The 26,045-nt window shown below is 42.5% G+C and overlaps 1 long non-coding RNA gene across 1 annotated transcript in view; it reads left to right on the top strand.

The window, feature by feature from the left end:
* Positions 1–26,045, top strand: part of LOC146870159 (uncharacterized) — a 141,630-nt gene that overhangs the window by 44,194 nt on the left and 71,391 nt on the right. The window contains exon 2 of the long non-coding RNA XR_014959117.1: positions 21,643–21,835. This is a non-coding gene — a long non-coding RNA (uncharacterized LOC146870159). The remainder of the gene's footprint in view (positions 1–21,642; positions 21,836–26,045) is intronic.

Here is a 26,045-nt window from a genome sequence, read left to right as displayed (position 1 = left end):
GTTTTGCCTCTATGTCAATGGTGTAATTTCGCATCTTAACGGCGTCCCCAATAATGACGCACTAAGGTTGGCGGGCAGGAGGGTACCAGCAATCATGTTTGCTGATGATACCCTCCTGCTCTCCAAATCCCCTATGGGGATACAGCGGATATTGGATGGGTTCGGGGATTTTTGTAGATCCAGGGGCCTTGAGATAAATGCAGACAAAACAAAGTTTATGATATTCAATCCCACGGCTTCTAGACGTTTAAACCCGACCCTGGGGTCTGTAGGGTTGGAAAGGGTTAATACGTTTCAGTATCTTGGGGTAACATTACATGAAAACCTCTCCTGGGGACCACAACAATCAAATTCCCGTTTAAACTTGTCCCAATTGATGGGTGGCATTTTGAAGGCCTCAAATTCATCTACATTCAAGCCAGTAAGTCCAGCCCTGGAGATTTATAAAACTCAAGCCAGGGCTGCAGCACTTTATGGTGGTGAGCTGTGGGGTCATTCTGCTTGTCCTGAAATTTCAAATTTTGGAATCCAATTATGTCAGACGGCTGTTGTCACTCCCACAAAGTACCCCACTTTTCCCGCTCAGGTTAGTTCTGGGACTCCTACCTATAGGAGATGAATTAGCACTGAAACCATTAAGTTTCTGGCATAGGCTATGGACCACTGCGGAATTGTCACACTATAGACAGGAGCTGAAGCAGGTATTGAGCCTCTGTAAACCAGATAAAATACCTTGGCTGGCTTTTGTAAAACGAGAACTCCAACGCTTGGGTTTTGCGTGATATGTGGAGTGATCCGGAGAGGGGATGTTTAGAGTTATCCCGCAGGACCTTGGCAGGGCTCTTCAAAGAGAAGAGCCTGAATTTGGCACTATGTACCTCTAATGTTGGCACCCTTACTGTATAATTTTTGGCCTCCAAGAGTTCATATAAATTTGAGGATTTTATGGATGTTGTTTTTCCAGATTTAGCAAGAAAACTTTTTATTCAATGGAGATATGGTACTCTCCCTCTCAAGGTGTTCACAAGCAAATGGTCTGCTTCACTAGACAAGACCTGCCCAGGCTGCAATTGTAGCACGGAAGATGAAATGCACGTGCTCTTCTTTTGTCCCGCCTACAGTAAACATAGGAAGTACTGGCTGATTCCGCTATGCAGAAACTTAGGTTTTAAAAACTGTCTACAATCATTTAGAATTTTAAAGACTAGTACCTCAAGTCCAGTTGTGTTTGCAGTAAGCAAGTTCTTGACAGCCATGTGGTCGAGAAGGCGTAAATTAATGTCTAGTTAATGCAAACTGGGGAAAATTGTGTGTTCACTATTTTCCTAATTATAAATATGGACACTATTTTTATTTGTAATTTGCAACTCAATGGACCTTTTTGACGTGATTCTATATTTATTTGTATATTATGTTAATGGTTTTTCTGTTGCATCTTTTATGGCCTAAAATGGCCGAAATAAAGAATTTTTGGATTGGTAATGTATGGTTCACAACATGAGTACTTGGAAACTGACTAAATCATCAGACTACTGCTAGGACAGTGCCTGGGTAAAACTTTTACATTTTCAGTTCTGGCACAGTGAAGAGAATAGTACATGGTGCTGCACTTTAGTGTCAAACCCTGACTCATTTTATCAATGCATAAGCAAAGAATAGCTTCTAAAGCTACAAAAACTAGACAACATGACCGGTTTTAAAAAAGTTATCTGTCAGCAAATACACGATGTTACCAAATGCTTCTATCACAATCCTTACCCAAATGCACACAGACTCACAGTGTGATTTTAGACAAGCAACACTATCCTAAGAGTTTACCAAAACTCATTCACTAGTCTAGAAGAGGTAAGGGTACTGCACACAATCTACATATTTAAGTACAGCACATTAGTGTCAAAGCATGACTCATTTTATTAATGCATAAGCAAAGACTGGCTTCTAAAGCTACTAAAACTTGACAACTTGACCGGTTTTAAAACAGTTATCTGTCAGCAAATACACGATGTTACCAAATGCTTCTATCACAATCCTTACCGAAATGCACACAGACTCACAGTGTGATTTTAGACAAGCAACACTATCCTAGGAGTTTACCAAAACTCATTCACTAGTCTAGAAGAGGTAAGGGTACTGCACACAATCTACATATTTAAGTACAGCACATTAGTGTCAAAGCATGACTCATTTAATCAATGCATAAGCAAAGACTGTCTTCTAATGCTACTAAAACTTGACAACATGACAGGTTTTAAAAGAGTTATCTGCCAGAAAATACACGATGTTACCAAATACTTCTCTGACAGTGGTTCCCAAATGCACACATACTCACTGTGTGATTCTAGACAAACAACACTATCCCTTGCACTATACCAAAACACATTTCTTCATCTAGAAGGAGTACTACATTTTAGTATAGAAACATAACTCATTTCACAAATTCATAAACAATGACTGGTTTCTAATTCTACCAAAATATAAAAACAGCACAGTTATCTGTCTGCAAACACATGAAAAACACAAATGCTTATCACAGAATGGTTTCTACATGCACACACACTGTCAATAAGGTTGTAGAGAAAAAAAAGTACTCCCTACACTTTAGCAGGAGAAATACATTAGTCTGATTAAAATCAAAATAGTCTACATACATCCCCTCACAATTAAATAACTCACCTTTCAAGTTCTTTTGTAGATTAAGAAGTATATCAGTCACACACCAGATATCAGTCACACACCAGATTTTCTTTTACAGAATATCTGCACTGTGCACCTCTCAGCAAAAACAAAGAATGGCAAAGTTTCCCTTTCATTTTCCACACATATACATGTAAACATCAAATCACAATCCTTCACACATAAATTCAAAAGCAAACACACATCTCTATTGGTTAAACATTTCAACCCTTTCCAAATGAAATACATTTCAACCCTTCCCCCAATCTGCCTTCTGCCTGTTACCATAGAAACAGGTCATGGAACACTGCACTGAGCACACAGGTCACAAGTTCAGCACACAATGTTGCTAAACAAGACAGCAAGTGTGCTTGACTTTTCAACATATCAGCTTATCATATATAAAGTTCCTTACAATCAGATTTTGTTAACCAATAAGAATCATGGCTTTAAAAAACAGAAATATACACCCTACCTTTCAGTGTAGAAAGTTGTCATACAACCAATGATTTCTTGTCTTTTTTCAATTTTTTTTTCCTTGGATCTGCGCACCCAACACGAGAGGAGCCGTTCACCAAACGCGATAGGATGCGCGCACTCTGCGTGCATTTCGCCGTTTTTTTTTTTGAAAAGGGGGCCCTAGGGGGTCCTTCTGGGACCCCCTAAGCACCTCTAGAGGGTCAGAGTATTTCCACTCTGCCCCCTTTATATGTTTAACACACTTATTCCCCTTGCTTCTTCAGCCTCGCTTCTACCGAGGCAGAAAATGGCCACCAACAGTTCCTAGTTTCGAATGTAGACAGACACTCGACAGCCAATTAGCATTCCGTGCGCGATCGGGAGGGTGCGCGCTTGATTCGGGGAGGGTGCTCCCCGGCCATAGATATCACTAACTTTTTTACCCTAATTTTCTCAGGAACTAATGAACAGATTCACACCATTTATGCAAAAGGCATGAGTCTGAACTGAGGACTACCTCTTTGCCAAATTTGATGTCATTCCGTTCAGCGGTTCGGGCTGTAGCTGCGACAACAGATCCTATGGGAAATTGCATGGGGAAAACGTGTTTTGGGACCCCCCTTTTTTCTCGGTCCCCGCTTTACGAATCACCACGAAACTTTCAGGGTAGGAGCGGAGCGGAGCTGGCCAAAAGTTTGGAAAATTTCGCGAGGATTCATCAACCAGCACCAGACTTATTGAGAATAGAATGTTGCGGATTTCCTATGGAAAATAGGTCCTAACTATAACTATCTACTGGCGACCGCCAGTAGATTATATATATATATATATATATATATATATATATATATATATATATATATATATATATTCACTGAAAAAACCATAGGTTTCACACACGTTATAGTTAGGAATTAGCATTTAAAAAACCTTGCAAATTCACTGAAAAAACCATAGGTTTCACACATGTTATAGTTAGCTGGACATTTCACTCATACAAAACCATTGAAATTCCCCCGTTGAAGTTAGTTCAGCTAACTATAACTCGCGCGACCGCAATCCACTGCTGATGACGTCACATATTACATCACTCATGACATGGTCAGTGACATCACTCATGACATCACTGATGACATCTCAAATGACATCACTGATGACATCACTGATGACATCATCCAGTGAATATGTGTCTTTCTGAAAAATAAATATTTTTTATATATGTATATCTAAAGGTTAATGGAAGAATAAATGGGTAAATAATGGGTAAATAAGTGTCTAAATGGATGTGATGTCATCAGCAGTGGATTGCGGTCGTGCGAGTTATAGTTAGCGGAACTAACTATAACGGGGGAATTTCAATGGTTTTGTACGAGTGAAATGTCCAGCTAACTATAACATGTGTGAAACCTATGGTTTTTTCAGTGAATTTGCAAGATTTTTTAAATGCTAATTCCTAACTATAACGTGTGTGAAACCTATGTTTTTTTCAGTGAATATATATATATATAGAGATATATATATATATATATATATATATATATATATATATATATATAGAGAGAGAGAGAGAGAGGGAGATATAGATATATAGATATATATGATTCTATCTCCCCTTCACTATCTCCCTATCTCTCTTTCTCTACCCCTCACTTTCTTTTGTCTCTCTGTCTCAAATTGTTTCCCTCTCTTTTTCCCTCTTTCTCCCTTTCTCTTTTGTCTTTCTCTCTTGCTGTACCCCATCACTCTCATAATCCTTCTTTGCCTCTCTCTGGCTCCCCCCCTCCTCTCTAGTTCTCGCTCTCTCCCTGTCTGACACACTTTCTCTCCCTCACTCTCTTACGCTCTGTCTCTCTCATTCTCTATTTTTCCTCTCTTTCACAGGACAGCAGACAAAATAGAGCATAGATACAAACATTGTCCGAGGGGCCACAAAGTATGGTCTGCGGTGAGCCCGAGGGCCACATTGATGCTAGCAGGATGGGAGTGGGGCTTTGTGGGGGGACAAATATTGCAGATGCTTTATTAGATTATTTTCCTTTACTTTAGTAAGCTTTTAAATAAAAGCGTCCCCATTTATTTAACATCTTTCTGAATGTTAACGCTCTCTGAAGTAAACAGCAGCCCAGTGCTGTTAACCCGGGGGCTGCATGTGAAGGTAAGGAGTGCCACAGGTGGCCCCCAGGGCTGTACTTTGAACATCACTGAAATAGAGCTTCTGTGGACACCGATAAGATGGTTGTTTACAAACATTAAACCTGTCTCAGAAATCCACAGGAAATTATCCCAAAAAGCAAATGTGTACGTATAGTTTGTCCTGTAAAGGTTTGTGCTGAGTGCTGAAAGGGGGGGGGGGGGGAGAGAGAGAATGCTATAAGGCGACCATCCACACATTGGATGGATGGACAGGATTTTCTGTCTGCTGCAGCAAAAAATGCTGCACAGAATTGCACAAAACTAGCATTAAGATTTTGCTTATATCAATAGAGGATTTTTGTTACTTTTATGTAAATAAGTTAAGTAGTAGTTGAGGAAATTATAAAACAAAACTAGAGAGATAATTAGAAAGCATGTGAACCTGTTTAGAAACAAAATTCCTATAAAAAAGCCTTGAATCTCATCTGGTGAAAAGAGCCAATCACTTTATCGCTGGTGGCTTTTTCCAAGTTCACAAAGCAGTTTGCAAGTCTTCTAGGGAAAACATTTGTGAGGCCATATGTAGAAATACACTCCATACGAGAAGGGAAACCTTTCACAAACAAAGGACTAACTTTGGACCTAGCTTGCAATCTGAACTTTAGGTCACAAACTAATATGAAAAGAATTTACTTCCCTGCCACACTTAGTGTATGAAGACATTAAAAACCCTTTTTTGTATGCTATTACATACCCCTAACAGAAATCCTAGCTGTGCACTAGTACCCTTAGGTATTCCATGCCGGGCTCTCGAAGGGTATGCAATGCCCCCAGTACCAGCTAATATTACAGCACATTGACACTGCTTGTAGCAGTATAACAATACCATTATGAATTGCTTACACAACCTATGGCACCATATAACTAAATTCTGCACCAAACCTTAAAAAAACATGTCAACCTACCTTTAATCTTGGAAATGTGGGCTCCTTTTGGTCATGTAGAGTGGGGAGCTCCCAAATTGCATTTTCCGTGGAAATCGCTAGAGCGAATTCTTGGAAAGCGAGAACGCAAAAATTGCTGCACAACATTTAATTCCAATGGCCACAGCGTGGAAGTGAGCTGGGAAGCAAACGCATGCAGGCCATGCCCTCTGCCCAGCGGGCAAAATAGGCAGCAGTCCTAGCTTTAGATTAGGATTAAAAAAGCAAACCTTGTGCCCAGTGCCCATTGAGCATGGCAAAAGTTCATGTTCAGGCTGACCCTACTAGATATTGGAGTTAGTGTTTACAGGTACATTTTGAGCAATTCTTAAAAAGAGCATTTATATAATTACAATATCTTTATATATTCACAGGCAAAACGTTTGTTAATTGAAGTTATGGTATCGTCATATGCTCAATTACTAAACAATGTAATCAGATGCTTAAAAATCCCATAACAATTTATAGTTTAAATGATATTCCGATTTTGATCAGTAACATTCCAAACATTGACATTCCTCACTAATGTTTAGCTATGTGAATTATTGGCGCCCCAATAAACCTCTCATGACCTCGCGGATGACGTTACAGAAGACATCACATATGGCTCCCTCAACCTCGTGACTTCTTCTGCCCCAAGATATGGCCGGGCACGGTCTTCGGCCATGTCCTGTAGCCAATCCCCCACTACAGAATCCACTGGGTGAGGTAGAATGCCTTTACCAGTGGGCCTGGGTGCAGAACATGTCATTTGACAGACACTGTGCACCTCTTCCACCTTCCCCTTTCCTCAGATCCTTCAGGGCACAACTTTCAGCTAAACATATCTTGCACTCATTAGCCCTGCCCTCTTGGCTCACTGACCACAACCTTCAACTATATTTTCAATTATTTGCTTTTTTTTGTTGTGATATAAATCTCCCATTGCTAAAGTATCCACAGGGCATGGCCTTTGCTGAGTCTTAAGATTCTTAACATATCCATGCCCTGTGTCAATCACATTGTTTGCACAAGCTACAGGGTGAACAGAACATAAAATGTTATGCACCTTGCACTAAATAACAGTGGTTTATTATTACCCAAGTCAATGATAACCATTTTATCGACATCGGACTGATGAGGGGTGAGTGGACCCTACCAGGATTTGAACCTGTAGCCATGAGATGAAACACCGAATTTGGGAGTCGATGCATTACTCCACTGATCCACCAGACCAGGCATATGGTTAGTGGCACACGGCAAGACTTTCTGCTCCAGCTTGCGTCCTTTTCTCCCTGCCCACACAGAGTCCAGGATGGATGGACTCATTCCTGCCTAGTGAGTGCCTGTGGGTCAGCATGACCATTGGCCATGCACTGCACAGGGCCCCCCTGCCCTCGGGCCCTTTGGGGCACTTTCTTTAGCCATTCCAAGTTATTCAAGGCTCACACTGGTTGGCCGTCAGTGATGCTCAGTCACCTCTCTATGCAGACAGTCATGTTCACACCCTTATGTATCGCCTGCAGCCAATCCCTGGCAGTGAACAGTCAGACTTTGGTCATGTCCAGCCAGCCCTGACGGTGTGATAGGACCTTTTGCCATGCAATGCACTCAGCCTCTGAGTCTCCAAAATCCACCTAGTATGGTCAGGTCCCACCAAGCTTTAGTTGACCTTGTAAAAACCTGTAGAGAAGGACCTTCAGGAACCAAGCCAGAGCTTCTGCCAATAGGTTATAAAGCCAGAGTCTCAACTTTAGGTGCACCCCAAACACAAGTTGCCATTTTCAGAACCTTGGGAATGCTAGTTCAATAGCAGCAATCCTTTATTATCTCAGATGAATGATGTCACCTAACATGCAGTTATGCTACAACACAGTGTATAATTTTTGTAAACCCTGCTACATATGTTGGCATTGGTCACTTCATAGTACTGGTCTAGAATGCAAGAGTAAGCCAATGACAGCCAGGCAACACATATCAGTACTTATGCAAGTCACCCATCCTCGTGGACCGTGGGAGCTAAACCTTTTTCGTCTTCCTTTTTTCCTGAAACTATTGTATTTCTTCTGCTCCCAAAAACTCAACTCCAGGTTTTCTAGTATCAAGGCGTGCAAAGTTTCAATTACCAATTTTTCTTTCTTATGTCAGTGAATCCACATTTCATGTTGGAAAACTAATTTGAGGATCACAATGGATGTTTTAGAAAATTTCTGAACGTATTTTGGAGCTTTCCAATATGTACTGTAAATAAAACAGGACTTTCTTTCCCTAGTGTGAAAGGAAGGTTGATTCAGAATCTTGATCCTTGGAATGCCAAGATGTTTCCATCAGATTTCGAGCTGCAACAACATCTATTCCAGAATAGTAACTACCACTATTTCTTCAATGTAAGCATATCTACATAAGCACAGATTTATTATTCTTAACTCCACGTCTACTTATCCTGATGAAACGGTGTTAAGTATAGCAAATCCACACTTATCTACATATACTTACCATGATGGTAAAATGGTAGTCGATATTGTATAACACTACTTTTAACCTCCATATTCTGATATTCAACATTTAGGGATTGCAACGGTTGATACCAGTGGAATGACTTTTGCAGGTGCAGTCAAACAAGGGATTGATGCATTCGTTCTGTAGATTTCATTCTGAGGTTGGCTGTGTTGCCATTTTTGAGGGTTTTCTGTGTCCAGAGCTGCTAAGCCTACATGTGCATTTTGAATAGCCAAGCCTGGAAAGAATGATAGTCCTCACAAGAAGGATCCTGTGATGAGTGTTTAGAAGATAATTTTCTAGACCAGTCCGAACATAAGTTTGCAATTGGTAACTGAGACTACTATTAATATCTTGAATGCCTAGGTGTATGTGCATTAATGAAGCAGGCACTTCCTCCCATGTTTGCAAATACTATATATATATATATTCACTGAAAAAACCATAGGTTTCACACATGTTATAGTTAGTGGAAATTTTACTGATAAAAAACCAATGAAATTGCCCCGTTATAGTTAGCGCAGGGAACTATAACTCACGCGACCGCAATCCTCTGCTGATGCTAATACTGTATTTAGACACTTATTTGCCCATGTCTTCTTCCATACATTTTTAGCTATACATATATTACAAATATTTTTTTTTCATAAAGACACATATGTCATCAGCAGAGGATTGCGGTCGCGTGAGTTATAGTTGCCTGCGCTAACTATAACGGGGCAATTTCATTGGTTTTTTATCAGTAAAATTTCCACTAACTATAACATGTGTGAAACCTATGGTTTTTTCAGTGAATTTGCAAGGTTTTTTAAATGCTAATTCCTAACTATAACGTGTGTGAAACCTATGGTTTTTTCAGTGAATTAGTACGGTTTTTTAAATGCTAAGTTTTTTTCCCTTATAATAAGCCCTGTACATTTGGTGGCCTACGGCCACCAAAAGCACAGGGGGTGGGGTAAGTGTGGATAGTGTTTTTTTCCATTGTAATAAGCCCAGCACATTTGGTGGCCTTCGGCCACCAAAAGCACAGGGGGTGGGGTAAGTGTGGATAGTGTTTTTTTTATTTTTATTTTTTTACCGTACGCTTACCGTAAGCGTACGGTAAGCGTACCCCGCGAAATTGCCGAAAAAAAAATAAAACCGTTTTTGCACTTGGGGGATGTTTGGGGACTCCCTCAACATGACTATGTGGGAGGGAGTTGTCAAAACAGCCCCTTTACATGTTTTTGGGCTTCCGATTTTAAAAATCTCTCTCAGTGCGAGAGACAAAATGGCGGCCGCCGCTTCCTGGTTTCGGCCGATTCGAATGTTTACTAAGATCTAAGAGCCAATCAGAATCGCGCTCGCGCACGCCACCGTACGCTTACCGTAAGCGTACGGTAAGCGTACCGTAAGCTGGCTCAGATATATATATTGATTTAAAGGCTATTTTCTCAGAATCTACTGAACAGATTTACACCAAACCTACAAAAGGCACTTCCTTGACCTAGGGACTACCTCTCTGCCAAATTTTGAGTAATTCTGTTCAGCCATTCGGGCTGTAGCTCGTTCTAAAGGTCCTATGGAAAAATGCATGGGAAAAACGCGTTTTGGGACCCCCCTTTTATCTCAGCCCCCGCTTGACGAATCCCCCCGAGACTTTCAGGGTAGGAGCGGAGCGTAGCGCCCCACCTATTTTGAGAAATTCGCGAGGATTCGTCGACCGGCGCCAAAGTTATTCAAAATAGAATGTTGAGGTTTTCCTATGGAAACGTGGTCCTAACTATAACTACCTACTGGCTATCGCCAGTAGGTAATATATATATATATATATATTCCATCCAACAAGTTGCCCTGATAAAAACACCACTCACATGAGAGTTGCTCTGTTTATTTCCAGATAACAGCAGACAAACAGCTTCCCACTTCCTGGTACATCGCTTTGGCCATACACGTTTTGGAAAATCATCGTTCCTTGTTCACTGGCAAAATCTGGGTCATGCCCAACTACAGGGAACATGCTTAATATATTCACAGAGTCCCCGCCCCAGTGAGCGTTTAAGCAGCAAAGCCTTCTGGTACTCGCCATACCTTTAAATAAAACACAGTGGTTGGTGCCGTGCTCAGTATCATAACAAGTCTCTTACCCATGTGGGCTCCTAAATGTGATGAAAAACTCCTTGAGCTGTGCATAAAATTCTGCAAAAATGGACTCACACGACCTCTCAGCACGCCGCTAACTGGTGCTGCAGGGCCGCTAATAGGCAGCGGGGCGTTCTCGCAGTGAGGGGATTATTATGAGGGAACTACGAGGCCCTCGACGCTTTGAAGCACACGCCCACTGGGGCGGGACTCTGCAAATGATTAAAATGAATTCCCTCAGCTGCGATATTATTTGTGGCCAGTGCTCAAGGGCAAAGTGTTGCCCGAAACGCGTTTGGCTCTGTGATGGACTGAAGGAAGGAGCCTGCTTCTGTGTGCAGCCCACAATAAAGAATGGAGAAAAGCTCTCTTGTGTGTTGGCGTTTTCACCAGGGTAACCTTTTTTGATGGGTTAGTAGCGGCGCGCCCAGCCGCAAAAACGCCCCGCTGCGACGCCTGGATATCTGGGTGGCTGAAAGGACAGAGAGTCCTGAATTGTGGGACAAGTAATGGCAGCAGTTGCAAGGTTTCCCTCCTTTCAGTAACCCACACGGGTAAGAAACTGTAATTTCAAACTTATTCCGCAGCACCCACTGAGGATTATTATGAGGGAACAACGAGGCCCAGGAGGCATTGAAGCACATGCCCACTGGGGCGGGACTCTGCAAATGAGTAAAATGAATTCCCCCAGCTGTGAAATTGTTTGTGGCCAGTGATCAAGGGCAAAGTGTTGCCCGAAACATGTTTGGCTCTGTGATGGACTGAAGGAAGGAGACTGCTTCCGTGTGCAGCCCACAATAAAGAATAGATAAAAGCACGCTTTTGGGACCTTATAAGTATTTAGTTATGCAGCACAATATCCTTGGTGCAACAACATCAACTGTAGCATGGCTAAACACTCATAAGGTCCCAAAGGCGAGACCTATTGGCTATGCCAATGCTTGTTAGGGTGGTCTTGGTTGGTTTCAAGGCACTGGAAGGAGCCTTATGAGCGTAACCAGGATGCTGGAGTCTCTGTGGCACTTCTTTCCCACAAAAAAAAAGAAATTGTTTTGCACTAAAAAATGACCAGAGCCATCCGTTCGAGTGGAATATTCACTCAAAAATGTATTTTCGTGTTGATTTAGATGCTTCTCGAGTAGAAAATCTACTGAAGAAGCAGCCCTGACTGCGCGCAACTGCCAATGGATGGACAGAATGCAGAACAATGTCATACATTCACCCCAGGACAGAGATCTGGGCCTAAATCCATCGTTTTTTTGCTCACCACTTCCGGTCCAGGTAAGACATGGCTTGGCAGTTCGGGCTGGACTGTTCCCATGAGGCACAGGGTCAGACTGATTTGCTTATGGCCATGTCTGAACTGGGGTGGCGGAGTGAGCTAAAGAATGATGATGGATTAAACCCAGATCGGTTGACTGGTGGTGAGTGCTTGCAATGTTCAACACTCCATCCATCATCCCCTACGGTTTTGCTTTGTTCGCCCTAAGTTTGCAGGGTATGCCCAGACGTGGGTACCTTGCTCACTTTGCCACTGGATTCAAGATAGCCTGGCTGATGAGGGTTATGAACCTGAAACCGGTCCCAGTATGCTTGTTTCCGGTCCAGGGAAGACATGGCTTGGCAGTTCGGGCTGGACTGTTCCCATGAGGCACAGGGTCAGACTGATTTGCATATGGCCATGTCTGAACTGGGGTGGCGGAGTGAGCTAAAGAGTGATGATGGATTAAACCCAGATCAGTTGACTGGGGGTGAGTGCTTTTAATGTTCAACACTCCCTCCATCATCTCCTTTGGTTTTGCAATGTTAAATAAAATAGAACTAGAAGGGTCCCTGCTGAGCGAAAATTGCACCAGAGCCTGCCAAATCTCGCTTGCGCTCACAAGCTCACTTGATGGAACATTACATTGTTCCCGTTGTCATGGCAATACTCACATGGGAGCAAAAGTCCGTCACACACTGATTGGCAGAATTTGGAGGGAACTCCGCATTACATGAGTAACACAGAGTTACCCAATTCTGCCAATTACGCAAGCAGAATTAAAGATACTGACTTTCTTTCCTACTTCCTGAGTCATAAGGCACTCCAGTAGCACCTGCGTGTCCACCTTCATTCTCAGGTCATATTTGTAGAGTGCTGCTTGTCACCCCGGAGGTTCTCCAGGTGCTTGTTGCGGGTCTCAGTTGAACAGCCAGGTCTTGAGTCCCTTCCTGAACTTTGTCAGCGATGGTGCTTCATGTTTTGGCAGCGAGGTTGGAGAAGGAGTGTCCTTCGGTTTGGCTGTGCCAAATGCACTGAATCTCTGCGAGGGCGAGGTGTGATGAGCGTAGGTTCTGTGTGCCTGGTCAAAGTGTAATAGGTGGTTCAAGTTGTCAGGTCTTTGGTTATGGAGGGCTATATAGGCTTGGATCAGGAGGTTGAAATGGCATCTCTTCTGAACAGGGAACTAGTGGAGGTCTTTCAGGTGTTGGGTGATGTAGGTTCTTTTGGCTGGTTGAGGATAAGTCTGGCAGCTGCATTCTAGATCGACTGTAGTGTTTGCATGAGTTTGGTGGTGGTGCCAGCATACAATGCATTGCCGTATATCAGACGGCTGGTGATGAGGGGGTGGGTTACCGTTTTTCTAGTGTTGATGGGGAGCAACTTGATGATCTTTTGGAGCATGCGTAGCAAGTAGAAGCAGGCTGAGGGGACGGCGTTGACTTGATGTTTCATGGTTAGTTCACTGTTGAGGATGATGGGGAGGTGGTGGATGTGGTCTTTTGTAGTGGGGTGGGTCGGAGTTCCGATAGCCACCAGGTCAATAGGGTTGTGTGCTTGTCGAAGAAGAGGGCTTCCGTCTTGTCTGTATTGAGTTTGAGGCAGTTGTCCCTCAACCAGGCTGAGATGTTCTTCATACAGTTGTGGAAGTTGTTTTTTAGTGAGCCGGGGTTGGCTGAGTGATACGACAAGCTTTGTGTTATCCGCATAGGACATGATGTTTATATGGTGAGATTTGAGGATGCCCCAAGTGGTATCATGTAGATGTTGAAGAGGGTAGGGCTGAAGGATGAACCTTGTGGTATACCGCAGATTTCGTGTCTTGCCTGTGATGTGAAAGGGGGAAGTCCAAGTTTCTTGGTGCATTCTGCGAGTAAGGATGTCATTCATTTGAGAGCATTGTCTGTTATGCCATTCTGCAGTAGGCGCTTGATGAGAGTGTGGTAGAAAACTGTGTCGAAGGCTGCGGAGAGGTTGAGCAGGATCAGGGCAGCTGTTCTTCTCTGTCAATTAGGGTGCATTTGCATCCCCTCTCCTTTGCATTACATAATCATTGATAGACTTGTACTGCTCAAACAAGCATTGCCGCATGCAATAGGTTGAGTTCCAACTTATTAGCACCTCCTCTACAAGGTCTTTTACATGTAGTTTATTAGCACACTGAAGGATTCTCAACTGCTTTAGTGTTTTGATTATGCATATTCTGCGGTGTGTGACCATTATCATGTTGCTGACTGCCTCTTCTTTTTTGAGAAATTCCTCCACAATTAGGTTGATGCAATGTGCTCAACACAGGACTCTGAAATTTCCTCTGTCAGCTATGGCTTTCAATATTTTACTGCCATTATCAGTGGCAACAAATCCAATTGTGAGACCTCTAGATATAAAAATGATGTATGTCCCGCACAACAATTTGATTCAAATTCACAAGTTTGTCATTTTTTAAGGGAGCCGTCCCGGAATGTGCTTCGTCCTCGGCGCGCTATATAGTTTAAAGTAAGAGGTTGCTGATATTTATAATATCAGTCCCAGGAAGCTGCCACCATGTGGTGATGATATCCATCAATTTAATCAAATTCACGCCAAATTTCTTCACAAGATTCTAATTTTATTTCTCAGTTGTATATATGGTGAAACCAGATATAAATATCAGCAACCTCTTACCTCTAGATATAAGCCATTGGTAGACCAGGGTATTAGACTCTTCCAAGATGTTGGTAACTGTGCGCGATTTTTCTATGGTACTGTTGCATGATGCAGAATGCCCTGAAAAGCATAGTTCACAGTGAGAACAGCAGCTTGTCTTTGCCAAACTCCATGGAAAGAGATCCAGTGTGCAGTGATGCACATGTAATCTGTTGTTTGACAACTTGTCCACATGTCCGTCGTGAGGTGAATGGACTAAACAGCACTCTGCTTCATTGTGGTGCTAACCAATTGCACCATTTCATGATGCAGCACTGGCCCAGCCACTCTGGCAAATATCTCCATTTTGGCCTGAGGGTCTCCATAAATGCCCATTCCCTTCACAAAAAAGGGAGGTCATGCTCTAACATTTTAGCCAACTTCCTGTTTTAAAAACTGGCTTTCTTCATGATTCTGGTGGTACTCCTTGGTAAACAGAGCCTTACTAGTAGGCTGTTTTTCTTGTGGTACTAATACCACAATTGACCCATCTGTACCAGCATCAGGTAGGCTGCCTGGGCATTTTGGGGTGGAGGTTTCTGTATCCTACTTTGCCTTGTGCCATTCAGAGGTTGCTGCGGGTGAGGACTGTGTACTATGTGTGAGGCTTATAGGGCTGCTAGCATGAAACTGCTGTTGGCATCCTCTTCTTCTTCCTCCTGACTGCCTATGTCTATCACTTCAGCTGCTGGTTCTCTCTCACCAGAAGCTATGCTTCTAAAGTGCTCTTCCCACGTGATTGTGTTTTGTTTTTTCAAATGGGAAAGCTGGCCTCAGATATCGAAGTGCCCACCTCTCTTACCATGACAAACTTTCTGGTGGCAAACAGAGTATATTGCAATGATATCCTCATGCTGGCTAGCCATAAAGAAGTCCTAAACTGGGGAGAAGAGCTTTCTTACTGCACAAGAGCCTTAAGAATATGAGGTAGAATTAGATGGTTATGTTGTTGTTAGCATTTGTCTAGGGCATGCTGTAACTGTGGTAGGGCTAGTGGGGCTTTCTGCAGATTTCAGGAGCCTTGCAAATGTGAAGCCGTCACTGTTTATGGAAACACATGCCTCTGAAGAGGTTGGTTAGAACTAATCTCTACCTCATCTGTGCCACGCTCCAAACTGATGATCACTGGCTCATCATCGTCATCACCACCTTCCTCACTTGCAAGTCTTTCAGGAAGCTTCCTATTCCTTGTCTCTCAGACTCGGGAGGGGTCCAAATTCATCTTCAGAACATCAGAAGAAGAGCTTGGAGAAGATGAGGGAGTACTCTTTCTTTTGCTTGTTGGAGACCCTGAAGCTGATGGAGGAAGAGCAGTCTTCTCAACATCTTGCTCAGCAAGAACCTCAATCATGTGTTCTGCTCCAACTTCCAGAAGACCTGTTGCTGACTGTGGCTCCTGTTGTTGACTTTTCTGTGATGATTTGGTTTGTGGCTGAAACAATTCCTTTCAGATTCACTGCTCTCCATCACTGCAGTCTCTGCAGATCAGAGATACAGGGCATTATGTTTTGTTGGTGCATTTGATGCAGGAGGGATCCTCTCTGCCTCTTGTAGCCCAGAGGAGGGCGCTGTAGTTATGTCACGTTTCCAGAAAAAGGTTGACGGCTTGATGCCAGCAGTAACAAATAGCTTCTCCTCCCCACTGACCACTTTCTTGACAGGAACCTCCTTCTTTGGGGCCTTCTTCTTAGCACTAGCAGTTAGCACCTTGCACTAGGAGCACTAGGAGCAGAATCGCATAGCAGTGGAGGACTCCAGAGTCACTGTGTGCTGATTCTTTTGCAGACTTCACCACATATCAGTTACATGTGTAATGTCTTCTGCAGCATAACAATAATAATAATAACAATAATAATAACAATAATAATGATAATAATTCCTATTTGTAAAGCGCAAACATATCACCCACTTAAGGGTTTCAAGGTGCTTGGGCCAGAATCACATGGTGCTGAGCTGAGCTGCCGCCGGTGCTGGGGATCAGGCGCTCTGGCCGCTGCGCCACACCTCCCATGCAAGTAAAGCAATGTAAAAAGTCAGTGAAACATTGGACAATCAGAAGAATCTGTCCAATGTAACACAAGTGAAGATATCATCATCATCCCAAATTCTTAACAATAGTGTACCCAAAGCGTGCATAAACAATTTTTGCACATGAAAATATTACACAGAAAAGGTTAGTCTGTTTCCTCCCAGAGCCATGGGAATCCTATAGGAAAGGAGGTGCATGGATAAAAATTCAATAAATACATTACATAATTGCTTGTGCTCAATTAAGGTTCATGTGGACTCTAAAATTAAAAAAATGAATACAAACAAAAACACTATACTACAGTCAATCACAAGCACAATTAAATATATTGAAAAGAGAAAATAAATGTTATAGCCTCTATCAATGTTCATATAAAATGGCTAAAAAGTGGAATGAAGGGATTGAAGCACGCACTGGCTGAACAAATTGGTTAAAGCTAGCTCATACAGCACATGGCCACTTATAAAGAAGCATTGAAAACAAAGACATCATGGCTACCAGACACACAAACACTAACTGGCTCTACAAAATGATGGTTGCTGCATAGCCAGCAAAGAAGGAGACATAGAGAACAAAGACAAATTGGCCATCAAACGCCCACTAACTGGATCTACATAATTGGCATCACCGCATGGCTAGCAGAGAAGGAGGCATAGAGACAAAGACAAAATGCCCACCACGCACACTCACACATACACACACACACGCTATACAAAATGTAAACCGCTTCATGGCCAGCAAAGAAGAGACATGGAGAACAAAGAACACAGTTGCCCTGGCCTGTTTGAAGAATCTCTGTCCTCTCAGAAAAAACTTCTTGAAGCAGTGCAGGGAAAGAATTCCAAAGATATTATTTACACAATGTGTCTGGACCCACACATGCACCTGCCGTCTACCCATCAACATGAAATTAGCAATGCCAAAAATGAAAATGGCAAATTTTGATACATTTTCCAACCTTATTATCAACCATGTTATACAAAAATGGTGGGCAAGAAGAAGGTAGCTGTGTACAAAGGAAAATGTTAGTCTACATTGGCCCGGACTTCAGGGCCACCCCAATAAACTACATTTGCATTTAATCCAAAGCCATTTAAAACCCCTTAATGTTTTGCAAAAAGCATATAGCACAGCAGCAGCGAGAATATGAAAAATACATCACAAATACACCCATGGTCTATCACAGGGCGGACTCTGCCCGAAACAATAAAACAAAAGACACACAATTGATGGACGGAATGCCGAACAAATCAAAACGTTCACCCCCAGTCAAGAGATATGGGTTAAATCTATCATTCTTCTGCTCACAATGCCGCCCCAGTTGAGACCTGGCCATATGCAAATCAGGCTTGACCCCATGCCTCATGGGAACATTCCAGCCTGAACTGCCAAGCCAGGTCCTCCCTGGACCGCAAACAAGCCTCCTAGGACCGGTTTGTGGGGTTTCACCCCTCATCAGCCACAATAGCTTGAATCCAGTGGCACAGTGAACCCGGGACCCATGTCTGGGAATACCCGGCGTGCTTAGGGTGAGAAAGCAAAAGACACACAATTGATGGACAGAATGCAGAACAAATCAAAACATTCACCCCAGTCAAGAGATCTGGGTTAAATCCATCATTCTTTTGCTCACCATGCCCCCCAGTTTAGACATTAAAACAGCATCACAGTAAAATGACAAATAATTCAGTGTATACTCAAAAAACTCACTCATTATTAATAATCCACCTCTTGTTCAAATGACATAGAAAAAAGACCCAAACTTTGGTCTGTAACTCACCACTTACAATAGTCAAAATGAACATCAACTGTGTGATTCAGTCGCTCTGTTAAAACATGTTATCGAAGTCCATTACGCAGAACATAATGTCTTGGATTGATGAGTATTTTAATTAAGTTCTTAAAGTATGCTTTCTAAGAGAGATTGGGGGTTCACATGTTCATCCTAGGGTCTCAGCTGCCTACTCTTCGGAACACATTGTTTCGAAAATCTTTCACTCCAGTAATTTGGACTCATGCCCCAGTAGGCCTCGTTCTCGACTTATGTTTGATGGGCTCATTAATTCATGCATTTTTATTTCTGTTATACTAGTACAATGGATTTATTGTGTTCTCCTATATCTTTATACACTGATGCATCTATTCCATGGAACTGCTCAGTCTCTATTGTGCTCTCCCTATTGGGATTATCTCATCCTACAAGCAATATGCTTTGGTTATTTGTTTATTACCTCTTTAGTGTGCACTAGAGTAGTTATATAAATGTCTCCTCTTCCATATTCAATCCACACAGGAATTTGATATCTAGTTCTAAAATGTATATTGACTTTAGCTTCTTGAGCGCTCTTTCTTGATCACTCCCTCTTGGATCTCTTAGAACAGAATGTATCATATAGAATCTCAGTTCTTCCTCTTCGTTCTCATGTACTTGCTTAAAATGTTGTGCTAATAGATAACTTGTATCTTTGTTCCTTTGGGTCCTGATGTGTTATAAGAATGCAAGCCCTAAGTAAATTTGCCCCACAAGGGCAGGTTAACACAGAAACCACTTAATCACTTTTGAATTGGAATAGTTTCTTAATGTTTCTAGGGTTTCTTTGGAATGGGACTTTGCAGGTTTTTTTGTTTACTTCAAAGCGATATGCTTTGCATTTGCTGAAATCGTGCTCTTTTCCTAGCCATGTCCATGTTTTCAGATTATATGGCCTCTTTCTCTTCATCAAGATATCTTTCATTGCATGTGCATCCCATTCATAATTTTCATACCATACATCCCTAGCACTGGTGTCTCAAGAGAGTGGACAGTTGGGGCACGAGACCCAGCTATATTTGTTCTGCCCCTTTCCCCCACCCTTGAGGCCTACCACCACAGCTGTCAAATGTGCCAGGAGACTGCACAGAAAAAAACAGACACTGCACCTTGCAACACCCACATTAATTTGCACAGATTCCTTTCAATGCAATGTGGTGCACTTTGTGAGGCTCACCTGGTGTTTCCGCAGTGGCGAAGTAGACAAACGGATGCTGGATTCCAACTTCCCCCACCCACCTACAGAGTCAAAGCCAAAGAAGAGAAGGTGGGGAAGAGGGGGAACAAAACAAGGAAGGGAGAAGGAGTAGAAACCGATGGCACGTCTGGTACGATGTTCTATGAGTTAAATTGCATATTTTTCCTAAAGGGTGAAAAATGCCAGGGGGTGAGTAATGTCCCTTGGTACAATGAGAGTAGTATTCTAAAGAACATGTGTTTAAATGTAAGAGAGGTACCTGCTAGACATCCCTCTTCTAGTGCAATTGAAGATATGGACAAATAGAACTCACGGCTAACACTGTAGTATCTAAAAAGTAGAAGTTTTACATATTAACATTATGACTGCAGAATCTAAGCATGCAATCATGACAATCCTAACCTTAACGGAGACCACCATCTGGATTCACTAGACCCAAAGAAACAAATACTATCCTGAACATCTAAGAAAAAACCAAAAAACTATTTTTTTCTAAACAGGATAAACAAACAAAGGAAAAATGTTGGACATAAAGGTGCTGGGTCAGGATAGGATAGGTTATCTATGTAATTCACAAAAGTACCTAATACTACTCTCTTATTTCACAGCATAAGACAGTGGTTCCCAAACTGTGCACCATGGCTCCCTGGGGAGCCATCCAACCTAGCCAGGGAAGCCATGCACCAAGCACTTTAATGCATTTAATGTTCAAGGGGTTGTTAGCTTCAGTTAAACTCATTAGACTTAAATGCATGATGATTAGTAAGTGACATGCCTAAAGATGTAAACGTTGTGCTTAATTGATGGCATGTCGAGGGAGATAACTCCCATATTTCACTGGATACCCACATTCCAATACTCCCAAAGTAAACAGAAGATGCCTGATTTATTTTGTTAGAGTTCTTAATAGTTTCATTTTTTCCTAAATGCATTTTACACCAATGCAATCTATCAGGAAAGTACAGTTGTCCCATCTATTAAACAAACTAAGTATTAAGTATTGACATTTGTACTTGAATCATAGGTACTTCCAGTACACATTTCTTTCATTACACAGACATTTCAAGATAGGTCTTCTCTCTCCTTGAGCACAGGGAAGTAAAATACCATATACAGCATAATGCCAACAATTGGAAGCAAGAAAGAGTGACGTTTAAAAAAAACAAATCGGAGGAATTTATTTTACTTGCATTGATTACGAGGCAATTATAGGGAGGAGACAGCAAAAATAAAGCTGTTTGTGTACCTGCTGAGACATGTGTATTGGCACGTATGACATGGGTAGAAATAGAAGTGCATGCAAATATTCGTCAAGCGCAGAAACACTTTGGCAATGGGGCCTACATGCATAGGGGTACTATCTAGCACTGTAAGTGGGATTAAAAAAGTTTGAGAGGGTAGTCTAAAAACAAAAAGCATGGGCAAGGAAGTGTAACTAGGAACATTGTGTTAGATGCGCTGCCTTAGTAATACAAAACACCATACGTATATAATTATAATACCTTCATCAGCTTAATCCCAATTATTTTCAGGGAGTAAAATGCAAGTACTCCAACCCTAAAAAAAAAGTAACAGTGGGGAGCCACAGGCAATGGTCTATGGCTCAAGGGAGACACGGGTCTTAAAAGTTTGGGAACCACTGGCATAAGAGAAGATGCAGCAGTCAATCATGGCAGAGGAACTAGCTTGATGCTACTGGAAAGGTTGATAATCAGATAAGTATTTTTCCAGATGCTTAGGTAAAAATATTCCTACCATTTAGGCTGGAGGCTAGGATCTTTAAAGTTAATTCTCTCTGTTTCCCCCATTTAGGAATAGAGAAGGTGGCGCAAGGATAAGCTGCCAGAAGATATTGCGGTACGAAGAAGCAGCCGGCAAGGGAGCATCAGTACTGGAGTACCTCAAAAGAAGAGCCGCGACCTGGAAGAGAATAATTCAGGAAGATGTCGCGAGTGTATGCAATAGACAATCATGCTCTCCGACACTGCACCAAAGACAACTGCAAGTAAGTATGGGGTAGTACGAGTGAGCGAGGGGGCTAGGTGGCGTCTGTGACGGAATACGAAGCGAGTTCTCATCGTAGACCACCCTCTTTTATGTCCCTAAAGCACCATCCTTGCCTGCTGACGATTGTGAGTGAGCGGGGCTTGCGTGTGAGGCTGTAGGGGGGGCTGCTAGCGGCGCTGCAGGCAAAGCTGCAGGAGGAGCTGCCTGACAGTGTTTGCTTTAAATGTTTAAATCTGTCCATGTACACATGTGTAAATCTATAAATACATGCAATGATATATTTCTATATACACATACAAAGTGAGATTTATCTTTGAGCAAAGGCAAATATATTACACATTTTAATCACCACAGCGTAGTAATAGTTAAGTTAAAGTTTCCCAAAAATGTTCACCCCCCCTGCTCCTTTCTCAAAAGTTTCAGGGTGATCCTTCAAGCAGAGAATAATTAAAACAGGGACTCCCAAAACATTGAAATCCCATGTTGTCATGTAGTTCCTCTAGAAAGTGTACAGAATCTGCGCATTTAGTTAACATACACTGTAGGATTGGTTTCAGACAAACTCTGATCACCCCCACCGGATATGTTGGCCCTTTTTGTACCAACTAGCTCACAGTGCCACTAGAATCTCCTCTTACCAAGGAGAGAATAGTTCTTGGCAACCATCGAACATGACAACCATGATCCCTCAGGCCTGTGGAAACAATATACTACCTTTCGCTCAGTCACTTGTGCTTACTTAGGGGCATATCATCAAGGCTAGGCGATAAAATTATCGCCGCTTTAGCATCCGTTTTCGGACGGAAAGCGGCGATAATTTTATCGCCTTATCAGCAAGGTCACGCTATCGCGTGAATCCTTGCCTTATCGCCCTCTCCCCCAACACCCATCTTTGCATCGCTAATGAGATGCAAAGTGGGCGTTCCACCCCAAGATAACAGGAGAAATGTCGCTAGGCGACATTTCTCCTATTATCTAGCCACACGCTAACCTGCAACCTCGGTTATCACTACTTTCCTTACGCCTGCTTTTCAACTGACTTAGCCATGATATCCTATGGAAGGTGGATATCATGGCTAAGTCTGCCTTGCCCTATCAGCAAGCTTTCGCCAAACGTTGTGCGTTTATCGCTGGATTTCCAGCGATAATCGCACAGTTGGCAGCTTGCGCGTTGAATTTAATCGCTTTGGAGATAAGCGTTGCTGATAGCACGCTATCTCCACGATAAAAGTCAGCGTTGGCTGCCGATAATTATCCTCGCGCTAAGAGCGCTGAGCGATAATTATCGCCTGGCCTTGATGATATGCCCGCACGTTTGTCTCAGAGAGATCCACTGAATAAAGCAGGCTGGGCGTATTTCAATAAGCATTTACTGAACAGTTGTTATTCGGGTGTAAAATAGATGTGCTGCAACAACCGTTAGACAGTATAAGATATAAATAATTAACAGTACTATAAAGGTAAAAGGATGGTAAAGTTTGACCATTTTACTATAATCATGAATACATTCAAGTATATAAAACACATGATAAAGAATGCATATTCCTACAATGCCTCCCTAACTAGATGTACCTAAGTGTACCAAGCATGGGTGTCGGTGTTAAGCCAAGAATTCCTCTAGGATTTAGTCAACCCCATTACCTGAATTGTAAGACTGGGGGACCCCGCCCTGGTCTCGAGTTGGACACCCCCCAAGGGATGTTAGATCACTGCAAGCTAGAGTGTCTGCATGCAGGAATCTCAGCATCTCTGGTCAGTGTGTCGGCCTGGAAGTCTCGGTATCCTCTGTCTATCTTAGCAAAATGTGATCAATATATACCCATATTGTATTACTGTGTCGGCCTAAGGATGACGTAGGGCATGAACTTTATGCATAGATTTTATACAGGAGATGGCAGTCCTGCTGTGCTTCTAAGAACCCTCATGGATAATGTATGTGATTTTGAACTAGGGAAAACCTGCATTCTGAATGCAGTGTAATGTCTAGGTAAAAGGCTTCTGTAAACCGTGACAAATGTAATGAAGGGAGAGAATATAGGTGAAGGGTAACGAGTTTACCGAGGCCTATATTATGGTACCTATATGGAATATAACACTCATTCGACATAGTTAAATTCTAAACGTACTACTAGGTGGACTAGATATTTGTAAGCAAACATATTGAACATTAGTTTCTTATTGTGTTAAAAACATTTGTTTTAAAACGTTAAAAAAGGTCTAAAAAATATTAAAAAAGGAAAAACAATTAGAAATTGATAGTTTAGGCTACACCTCTAATATGTCCAAAGGTATAGTCCGAACTACTAGAAAAATATTTGAAAGCCATACATGCTCAAAAAAGAAAAATGTCAATTTGAAATGGAGTTTCTAATTTTTCTGTTATTCAGAAAACGCCACTTTTTTTTTCTTTGCCAGCACATGATGGGCCAAATGAGTCAAATGTTTATGTGTCCAGGCTGGCAGACGCAACATTCTCGTTGCTTGCTTCCGGAGTGGACGGTCCCTGTAACACCTCACAGATTATGTCAATTTAGCACAGATGAACTTCCGTACTGTCCACAGTCGGTGCTGGGGCAGCCTGTGTGCCGTCCATGGCCTCGGTGTCAGAGGAGGAGCCGGTGTCTATGCCAACAGGAGTTGATACTACCTGTGGTGGCTCTAGGAATGCGGCCATCAACATGGGAATACTCTGGGGACACTGCAGAACATGGGCCGTTATAGGATCCAGTAAAGCATAAATGTCCGGTTGTGCACATGATTGAAGTGTCAGACAGAGATCCAACACGCATTCTTCTCCGCAAAACAGGCATCGGAGGACAGGTAAGATGCAGTCCATCCAGACTGGTCCAGATGACAAGAACCAAGAAGCACTTAGTTCCCTTAGGTGAGGTGTGCCTAGAAGTTGTACCATGCAATCAGGTCTGGGCGTAGTTCGCGGAGTTTTGCTATGCAAAACTCTGCGAAGTTACAAAAAAACTCTGCGAAGTTCCGCGAGTGGCTGAGTGCAGTGCGAACTGCAGTTTGGGCTTGTATTGTGCTGGTATTCCTGCCGCTCGGGTCGAAATTCTACCCGAGCCGCAGCTCGCGCTAGCAAACTTACTGTTCTCGATCACAAACTTACCATTTGCGATCGCGAGCAGGGGAAAAACTCCACTGCACTACGAGAAGCGGAGTTTTCTGCTCTCCGCATGCTCCACACAGCGCGGAGTGCAGAAAACTCCGCGAACGGAGCGGAGTTCACCGCCCAGGCCTACATGCGATCACGGTATTTTCGCTCCAGGGGTACTGTTTCCATCTCCTTGGTGACTGGGACATCCATTGTGTAGCAGAAGCACGACAAGTAGGATACTTGCTATTAGAAACAGGATCAGCAGCAGCCCTCTAAATATGCTTCCAAATACAGAGAGTATAAAGTTTGGTATAACTCCGAGGACCGTCTGAAAGGTGCTTAATAGTCTTGAACCTATGGTCTTAAATAGGTGGACAAATGCCTGTCGTATCAGACATGTTAAAGATACGATTTACCATTTCTGCGACATGGAAAGGGCAATTTGTACGTATAAGTGCCTGTATCTCTGCCGAAGACCTTGCAACTTAAAGATCAAAAGTCTTGCGGAGGTTAAGGGCACAGATTTTTGTATAAGCATGGCTTTCATTCTGCTCAAATCATCAAACCGTATGTGTTGGGGAAACAATACTTGCATACAGCAAGTAACCCTGGAACTCATGGTTACTGGATATGGGATGCCCGGAAGCATCCAACAGCAACCTTGATCGCATCAAGTAACTCACATTCGAAAAGTAGTCTGAACACTAAAGTGATCACGGTAGCCGGGGCACCCTTTAAGTAACAGGACAAATTTGTAATTGAAACGGTATAGGTCCTGTGAAGCATTATATCCTGGCATATAAGTGATCTACTTAAAGTATTTTCACAGTTAGTACCGCTTAGGAACACTTCTTTTTCCCCACTCCGGCATTGAAATCTGTACGTAATTCCCAAGATTCCTTGATGAACTCCCTAACCATTTCTTCATATAAGCTGCCTGCATTTGTTCAAGGCAATATTGGAATTGAAAAGTTGTGACCGGAAGAGTTATGTCGCTATGGACTAACTATTCCATGGACGGTGATTCTGCCACTGTGAAGGCTAATCTGTACACTTTTTCAATGCGTAGCATTGTATACTTCGCTCCCCTCTGTGCCAT

Source organism: Triturus cristatus, chromosome 1_1, assembly GCF_964204655.1.
Source record: "Triturus cristatus chromosome 1_1, aTriCri1.1, whole genome shotgun sequence".
Taxonomy (NCBI): domain Eukaryota; kingdom Metazoa; phylum Chordata; class Amphibia; order Caudata; family Salamandridae; genus Triturus; species Triturus cristatus.
The sequence above is the reverse complement of the archived record's forward strand: the minus strand, read 5'-3'. Positions and strand labels throughout refer to the sequence as shown.